This window comes from Otolemur garnettii, unplaced genomic scaffold, assembly GCF_000181295.1.
Source record: "Otolemur garnettii isolate 467f Iridium unplaced genomic scaffold, OtoGar3 scaffold00001, whole genome shotgun sequence".
Classification (NCBI taxonomy): Eukaryota; Metazoa; Chordata; class Mammalia; order Primates; family Galagidae; genus Otolemur; species Otolemur garnettii.
In genome coordinates, this window is record NW_003852396.1 from 38,535,843 (window position 1) to 38,544,387 (window position 8,545).

At 45.8% G+C, this 8,545-nt stretch overlaps 1 pseudogene; it reads left to right on the forward strand.

The window, feature by feature from the left end:
- Nucleotides 1–5,974: 5,974 nt before the first annotated feature.
- Nucleotides 5,975–6,731, forward strand: LOC100962405 (annotated as a pseudogene).
- The last annotated feature ends 1,814 nt before the right edge of the window (nucleotides 6,732–8,545 follow it).

An 8,545-nucleotide genomic window follows, 5' to 3' on the forward strand; every position in this document is an offset into this window, starting at 1 on the left:
GGGCACCGGGCCGCCCCGCGCCGCATCCTGGACACCTTCTCCTCCGCGCCGCTGCCGTCAGCCAAGAGCGCCGCGGCCCGAGCGAGCCTGGAGAAGGGCGGAAAGCACTGGGGAGAGCCCCCACCGCGGCCCCCCTCCCGCCGCGCCTGCGCAGGCGCCGTCGGGGAGGGGGCGGGCGCCTGGCGGAAAGGATGACGTGATGCTCTTCGGGCCGGGCGGGCCGCAGCTTCCCCGGCGGTAGCCGCAGCGCAGCCGACGACTGCTTAGTTGCCCGCAACCGCCATCCCCCCCCCAGGGACTGCTTCTCCTGTAGGGAGGGCTGAGAAAGTGCGAGAATAGTGAACGCAGCCTGCAGAGCCGGGACACTGGCCCATGCTCTCTCCTCCCCAGTCCCCTACCCACTAGAGGTCCAGAGATCTCCTCAGCCCGGCCCTATCCGGGGAAGCCCACCCAACCCTATTTGTTGGCTGTCTGCCCAGACCCCAGACAGCGCCTTTCTCCTGCCCCGGCTCTTTGGCGTCCGTGCGCAGCCTTTTCCCCAGTAGAGCTGAGGATGCCCCTCTTTTGGTGGGGATTGCTCAGCCCGTTTTATATTTACCTTTATTTTACAGATGAGGAAATTGAGGCTCAAAGAGAAGCAAGGACTTCACCAAGGTTACACTAAGTGTAAGAGATAAAGCCGGGTCTAGAATCCTGGACTAGTGGTCAGCTCCCCGTTCCCCGTACCCAAACCCAGCCAGGCCTCTTCTCAGTTCTCTCCTTTCCCTCTGGAAGCCTCCAGAAGCCCCTCTCTTTGGGCGCTCCTTCCTCTTCACTCCGTGAGAATTCTCAGATCCATCCAAAACAGGTCTTATTTTAAGAGGGGGGAAAAGAAGGCAAGGGAAACTTACCTCCGGTCCTTGTCCTGGGACCTTCTGATTTTTTAAGGTGTACTTCTTTCTTAAGACCTACAGAAGCTGGCCAGGTATGTCTTTACTTGAAACTGGAGATCAGGCTTGGCGCCTGTGGCTCAGGCAGCTAAGGTGCCAGCCACATACACCTAAGGTGGCAGGTTCGAATCCAGCTCGAACCTGCCAAACAATAATGGCTGCAACCAAAAAATGGCCGGGCGTTGTGGCGGGCGCCTGTGGTCCCAGCTACTTGGGAGGCGGAGGCAGGAGACTCGCTTAAGCCTAGGAGTTGGAGGTTGCTGTGAGCAGTGAAGCTATAGCACTCTACCCAGGGGGACAGCTCGAGGCTCTGTCTCAAAAATAAAGAAAGAAAGAAAGAAAGAAAAGAAAAGAAACTGGACATCAGAGGCCAAGGAGGCAGTTTATTATAGTGGTTACAGTGCTCATATTTGAATCCTGACTTTATCATTTACTGTGATTTTGGGCAAACTACTTAATCTCTAGGTGCCAGCTGTTGTGGTTTTTGTAAAGATTATATAAGATATATGCAAGTAAAGATAAAGCAATAAGAATAGTGCCTGGAACTTAGAAGTCACTGAGTAAATATTACAGATTATTATTACTGTTCCAAAAAGAGGTGTGTTCAAGGTTAGTTCTGGCATACTGCCACTGAAAATTGTAGAAGGCACCGGGCTTCCCCAAGGGTTCAACCTGGGCTCTCTCCTAGGTACTTCTCTCAAGTATTGGTTCCCTTGGGGAGGCTGTCCTAGAGGTCACAGTCATCATCACTCAAAACAATAGCACCTGTGGCTCGGCCCCTATAGCTCAACCGGCTAAGGCGCCAGCCATGTACACCTAAGGTGGCGGGTTCGAATCCCCAGCCCGGACCCGCCAAAACGACAATGACGGCTGCAACCAAAAAATAGCCGGGCGTTGTGGCGGGCGCCTGTGGTCCCAGCTACTTGGGAGGCGGAGGCAGGAGACTCGCTTGAACCCAGGAGTTGGAGGTTGCTGTGAGCTGTAATGCCACGGCACTCTACCCAGGGGGACAGCTTGAGGCTCTGTCTCAAAAAAAAATAAAAATAAAAATAAAAAAAAAAAACAATAGCACCTGTTACTCCCTATATTTAACCTGCCTTAACTGGTGTGAGGAAAGTGGGAAGGAGCAAGCAGCTTCAAAAAGCCCATGCAGACGGGAAGTGCTGGCACACGCCTATAATCCCAGTATTCTGGGAGGTTGAGGCAGGTGGATTGCCTGAGCTCACAAGTTCAAGACCAACCTGAGCAAGAGTGAGACTCTGTCTCTAAAAATAGCCAGACCTTGTGGTGGGCACCTGTAGTCCCAGCTACTTGGGAGGCTGAGGCAAGAGGATTGCTTTAGCCCAAGAGTTTGAGATTGCTATGAACTATAATGATGCCATGGCACTCTACCCAGAGCCAGACTCTGTCTCAAAAAAAAAAAAAAAAATTCCTGTGTGGTGGGTCACACCTGTAATCCCAGCATTATAGGAGGCCAAAGTGGAGGATCACTTGAGGCAAGAGTTCAAGATCAGCCTGAGCAATGTAGCAAAGCCCCATCCCTACAAAAAATAATAAAAATTAGCCAAGTGTGGTGGCTCATGCCTATAATCCCAGATACTCAGAAGGCTGAGGCAGGAGGCTCACGTGAGCCCAGGACTTCAAGGATACAGTGAGCTATGATCACACCACTGCACTCCAGCCTGGGTGGCCGAGACCCTGCCTTTAAAACACACACACAGAGTATGACTATATTAATTTGCCCTGGGAAATCTAACTGTCCAGAAGCCCAGAATACACAACTGTAAAGTGATCTCCTTCCCAGTAGGAAATATGTTTGGCAGAGTGATTGTTTCTTAGAAAGTCATAGAAAATATAGAACTGGATGTTTTTAAGATTTAATGTTCAGGCTGGGTGCAGTAGATTATACCTGTAATCCCAACACTTTGGGAGGCTGAGGCAGGTGCATTCCCTAAGGCCAGGAGTTTGAGACCAACCAAGGCAACACAGCAAGACCCTATCTCTACAAAATTTAGAAATTAGCCAGGCATGGTAGTGCACATCTATCTGTAATACTAGTTACTTAGGAGGCTAAGACAGTAGGATTATTTGAACCCAGCCCAGGTGACAGAGTGAGATCTTGTCTCTTAAAAAAAAAAAATGTTTAAATCCCCACTCACTACTGCTCCTTGTAGTAGCTAAGTAAGCTGAGGCACATCAGTTAACCTCTCTGAAATGAGAATAGGCATTCTGACCCCACACAGGATTGCATTGAAGATTCATAAATTATAATAATAAGAATTAATGGCATGGTGGCTCACGCCTGTAATCCTAGCACTGTGGGAGGCTGAGGTGGGAGGATTGCTAGAGCTCAGGAGTTCGAGACTTGCCTGAGCGAAATTGAGACCCTGACTCCTAAAAAAATGGAAAACCCAGCCGGGCACCTGTAATCCCAGCATCTTCTGGAGGCTGAGGCAGCAGGATGCCCACAGCCCGAGTTTGAGGTTGCAGTAAGCCATGACGCCATTGCACTCTGCTCAGGGCATAGGGTGGGACTTTGTCTCAATAACAACAACAACAATTAATTTTAAATATTTGGGACATAATATATTCTTAAGAAGTAGTGACCTAGGGCACCCATTTCAGCATGAAGAACATGAGAGAGCAAGAGAACATCTGAGGGAACATAACTTCAGGAAAGGGTGTGAGGCAGAACAGGCCTAGAATATTTATAGGAACAATAAGGAGACTGGGGTGGCTGGAGAGCGGTAGGGTTGGAAGGCGTGTAGAAGATGGTAGAAGGTATGGTGGAGTTGGCTTGCAGTTCACAAAAACATCATGTTTTCGGCTTGGCATCCGTAGCACAGTGGTTAGTGCTCCAGCCACATGCACTGAGGCTGGTGGGTTCAAACCCAACCTGGGCCAGCTAAACCACAATGACAACTGCAACAATAACAACAAATAGCTGGGCATTGTGGCAGGCGCCTATAGTCCCAACTACTACTTGGGAGGCTGAAGCAAGAGAATCGCTTAAGCCCAAGAATTTGAGGTTGCTGTGAGCTGTGATGCTACAGCACTCTACTGAGGGCGACATAGTGAGACTCTGTCTCAAAAAAAAAAAAAAAATCTGTTTTCCCCTACATAGTGTGTGGAGCTGCCTGGGCAGAGACATTTCCCAGCCCTGCTTGCATCCAGATGTGGCCACATGACTAATTCTTACCAATGGAATGTGTATAGGAGTTTATATAGTCATTGCTAGATCAGGCATTTAAGAAGGAAATTAAGCTTTTCTCCTCTTTCTTTTTGCCTTCTACCAGCTGGAAGTAGAGGATTCTGAGATTCTACATAATGATAAAATAGAAGACAGACAGAGCCTGGATAAGCACGTGGAAGAAAGGCTCCAGCTGACCAAGAATATCCATACTGGGCTGCTTTGTAAATAAAATATAAACCTCAGTTGCGATGAGCCACTGGTACTGCAGAGTTTATTTGTTACAGCAGCTAGCATTATCGTCCCCAAGGTAAAAGATGTTAGGGATAGGAGAATAGATCATGAAGAGCCTTACGGGCACATTGTAAAGATTTTTACCTTTGTGACTAAAATGAAAAATCATTAAAGAGTTTTGAATGAAAAAGTGGTACAATCTGACTTATTTTAAAAGGAAATACAAGGCACTATTTTAAGCATCTTATATGTATTAACTCTGCCTGGAACTTGCCCCTAAAGTCCAGATTTGTATATCCAACTCACTTCTTATTATCTCAATTTAGAGGTCTAAGATGCTTCTCAAAGTTACCATGTTCCAAATTAACTTTCTGGTTTCCCCGAAATAATACTACACCTTCCACGTTCTTCTATCTCAGTGAATGACAATTCCATTCTTTCAGATTATGCCAAAAATCTTAGACTCATTTTTTATTTCTCCCCTGCACACACACACACCCCCACACATTCACATCCTATACTTTAGAAAATTCTATTAGTTCTGAAAATTTCTAAATGACTAAAGTATAACACAAAGTACTAAGTTTTAAACCCTTTAAAATTGGTTCAGAAAATAAATAAATTTTGTTCAGAAATTTGTAAAAGGAAACTGAAAAAAGAACAAGCAGCCGGTGAGAGGCCAAGGTGGGAGGATCCCTTGAACTCGGGAGTTTGAGGTTGGGATGAGCTAGAATGACACCACTGCACTGTAGCCAGGACAATAGATAAGAACCTGTCTCAAAAACAATCTTTTTTTTTTTTGAGACAGAGTCTCATTTTGTTGCCCCAGGAGACTGCTGTGGCATCATAGCTCACAGCAACCTCAGGCTCTTGGGCTCAAGTGATTCTTTTGCCTCAGCCTCCCAAGTAGCTGGGACTATAGGTACCTTGCCACAACACCCAGCTATTTTTAGAGACGGGGTCCTGCTCTAGCTCAAGCTAGTCTCAAGCTTGTGAGCTCAGGCAATCTGCCCTCCTAAGCCTCCCAGAGTGCTGAGATTACAGGCATGAGCCACTGTGCTCGGTCCTCTCTCAATTTTTTAAAAAATCATACCAATTAGGGCAGCACCTGTGGCTCAGTGAGTAGGGCACCAGCCCCATATACTGAGGGTAGCGGGTTCCAACCGGGCCCTGGCCAAATTACAACAAAAAAAATAGCTGCACGTTGTGGCAGGCGCCTGTAGTCCCAGCTACTTGGGAGATTGAGGCAAGAGAATTGCCTGAGCCCAAGAGCTGGAGGTTGCTATGTGCTGTGTGATGCCACGGCACTCTACTGTGGGTGACAAGAGTGAGACTCTGTTTCATAAAAAATAAAAACAGATACCAATTGTGGGAAAACTGGGAAATAAAAAATCCTATCAAATACCATGATATATACCATGATGCATTAATAAACCCCTTATCTTTAATATAAAGGGAAAAGTATATCATTTTCATTAATAAATTAGTTTCCTGGTGCGAAGCAGCTGCAATGCCAAGCAGAAGAAGTAGGAATGGAAGTGCAAGCAGGAGCTGGGTGGGCACCACCGCTGGGATCACCACCATCTGTGTACAATACAGCGTCTGCAGCAGCGAGCCAGCGATGCAGAGGAGAGAGCTGAGTGCCTCCAGCAGGAAGTAGAAAGAGAAGGGCAGACCCAGGGACAGAGTCAGCCTGAAGTGCTGTCCTTAAACTAATCCAGCTGGTTGAAGAGGAGTTGGACTGCTCTCAGGAGTGCCTGGCAGAAAAAGCTACTGATGAAAGAGAGAGAGATAAGAAGCTTATTGAAAACTTGGTCTTAAAAGATGAAGAAAATGTGGAACTCCAGGAAATCTTAAGTCAAAGAAGTTCCCATTGAAGAAGCAAATAGGAAGTTATGAAGAGGTGGCTCGGAAGTTGGTGGTTGTTGAAGGAGACTTGGAACACACAGAGGAATGAGCTGAGCTGACAGAGTCGCATTGCCAAGAGATGGATGAGCAGATCAGACTGATGGACCAGAATCTAAAGTATCTTAGGTGCTGCTGAAGAAAAGTACTCTCAAAAAGAAGACAAACAGGGCGGCTTCTGTGGCTCAAAGGAATAGGGCGCCAGCCCCATATGCTGGAGGTCAAACCCAGCCCCACCAAAAACTGCAAAAAAAAAAAAAAGAAGAAGAAGAAGACAAACAGGAGGAAGAGATGAACATTCTTACTGCTAAACTCAAGGAAGAGGAGACCTGTGCTGAGTTTGCTTTGAGATCTGTAACCAAGCTGGAAAAGACAGTTGCTAATTTGGAAGATAAACTGAAATGCACCAAAGGGAACACTTCTGTACACAAAGGATGCTGGGCCAGACTCCATTTGACCTAAATGAGATGTAGAGCCTCCCAGTCCCACCCTGCTGCCACTTCTCCATCCTCCATATCCAACCCCAACACTGCCAGAGACCAGCCTACCTAAAGCCAACCTTTAGACTGAGGGATGATCTTGAACCAGAAGGCTGCTTTCTCTTTTTGCCGCCCCATCTACACCTGGTAACCTAACCCCCCTATCTTTTTTCACCAAATTGTCTCTGCCTCTCTTGGGAGATTCCAGCTGAGTTAGAGGCTTCATGCCTTTGGGAGCAACATTTAAGGCTTATTAAAGGGAATGTGAGTACAATGCAAAATGCCTAAAAGCACGTTGTGATATATACATTTTGTAATTGACTTTATTGTTACTGATGTGATGGCAACCATTCGTAAAACTTTCCAAATAATTCCATAGCTCTAAAGTACCAATCTAATGTCTTTCTCACTTTTGGAAGGTATGCATAGAGGATAGGAAAAGGTATGGCTCTGCCATCCTGAGAACCAAACAGAGCCTCAGGGACAACTCCACTATGGGAAACCCCATTGCTTTGTACAAAGTACCAGCCAAACCAGAAAGGTAACTCCAGGAGGAGTTAGCAAAGCAACAGTAATAAAAACAACATGCTGTTCAGGTCTTCAGCTTTAGGGTATCTTTGGACTATTTATTTATTTATTTATTTATATTTGTTTGTTTTTTTCATTAGAAGTGACCAAATTAAGTCTGAACCCTGTAGCTCATGGGTATAATCTCAGCACTTTGAAAGGTCAAGGGAGGAGGATTGCTTAAACCCAGAAGTATGAAATTGCAGCAACAGCTATCCTAGTGCTATTGAACTCCAGCCTGAGAGACAGAGGTGAGATTCTGTTTCTTAAAAAAAGAAAAGTTCCTCAAAAAAAGTAAGTGACAAAATTAAGATGGTGAGATCTCTGAGACCAAAGTGTTGTCCTTTCTCTACCCCTTCCCAACCATGCCCAGAATGGATCATGTGTCCTTTATGTTCAGCTGACCACTTAATTGCTTTCTTACCTCTTTGAAAGAAAGGAAATTATGTTTTTGCCACTGATTTAGCCATGTGAAATACATCTCATTACTCTTTCTGGGTCTGAAGTTTCTCTCTCTAAAAGTACCACCTCGTTGTGCTTTGTCAGTCAGGGCTGAGGAAATATTGAATAGTTTATATACAAAGCTTTTAAAATTTCATATTATTTTGAAACTTTGCTTCTTTGCATTTGACACACCCTGGCTATCCCAACTGGCTGTATACACTCTGCCGGCTGGCAGTGTGCTGATCTTATAGTTTCTTTTGTCAGCCAATCCCCACATTTTGTTGATGTTTCTATGAGGTCTGTTAAATGCACCATCCTATAGTTTGTTGGCTTAAAGTGTGCTCTTCTTTTGGGGTAGTCTCTTTGGGACCAGTTGGAAGAAAGAGAAACCAATAGTGTTAACTGTCTTGATACTTAATTGACAAGTATATTTCTGAAATAAAAGAACTGGTCCCTTGGGTGGCGCTTGTGGCTCAGTGAGAAGGGCACCGGCTTCTGAGGGTAGCAGGTTCAAACTGGCCCCGGCCAAACTGCAAACAAAAAATATCAGGCGTTGTAGCAGGTGCCTGTAGTCCCAGCTGCTCAGGAGGCTGAGGCAAGAGAATTGCCTAAGCCCAAGAAGTGGAGGTTGCTGTGAGCTGTGATGCCACGGCATTCTACCGAGGGTGACAAGGTGAAACTCTGTCTATAAAAAAAAAGAAAGAATCAGTCCCTCCAAAAAAAAATTAGCTTCTTACCCTTTGTTAACAAATACATATATATATATATATATATTTTTTTTTTTTTTTGAGACAGAG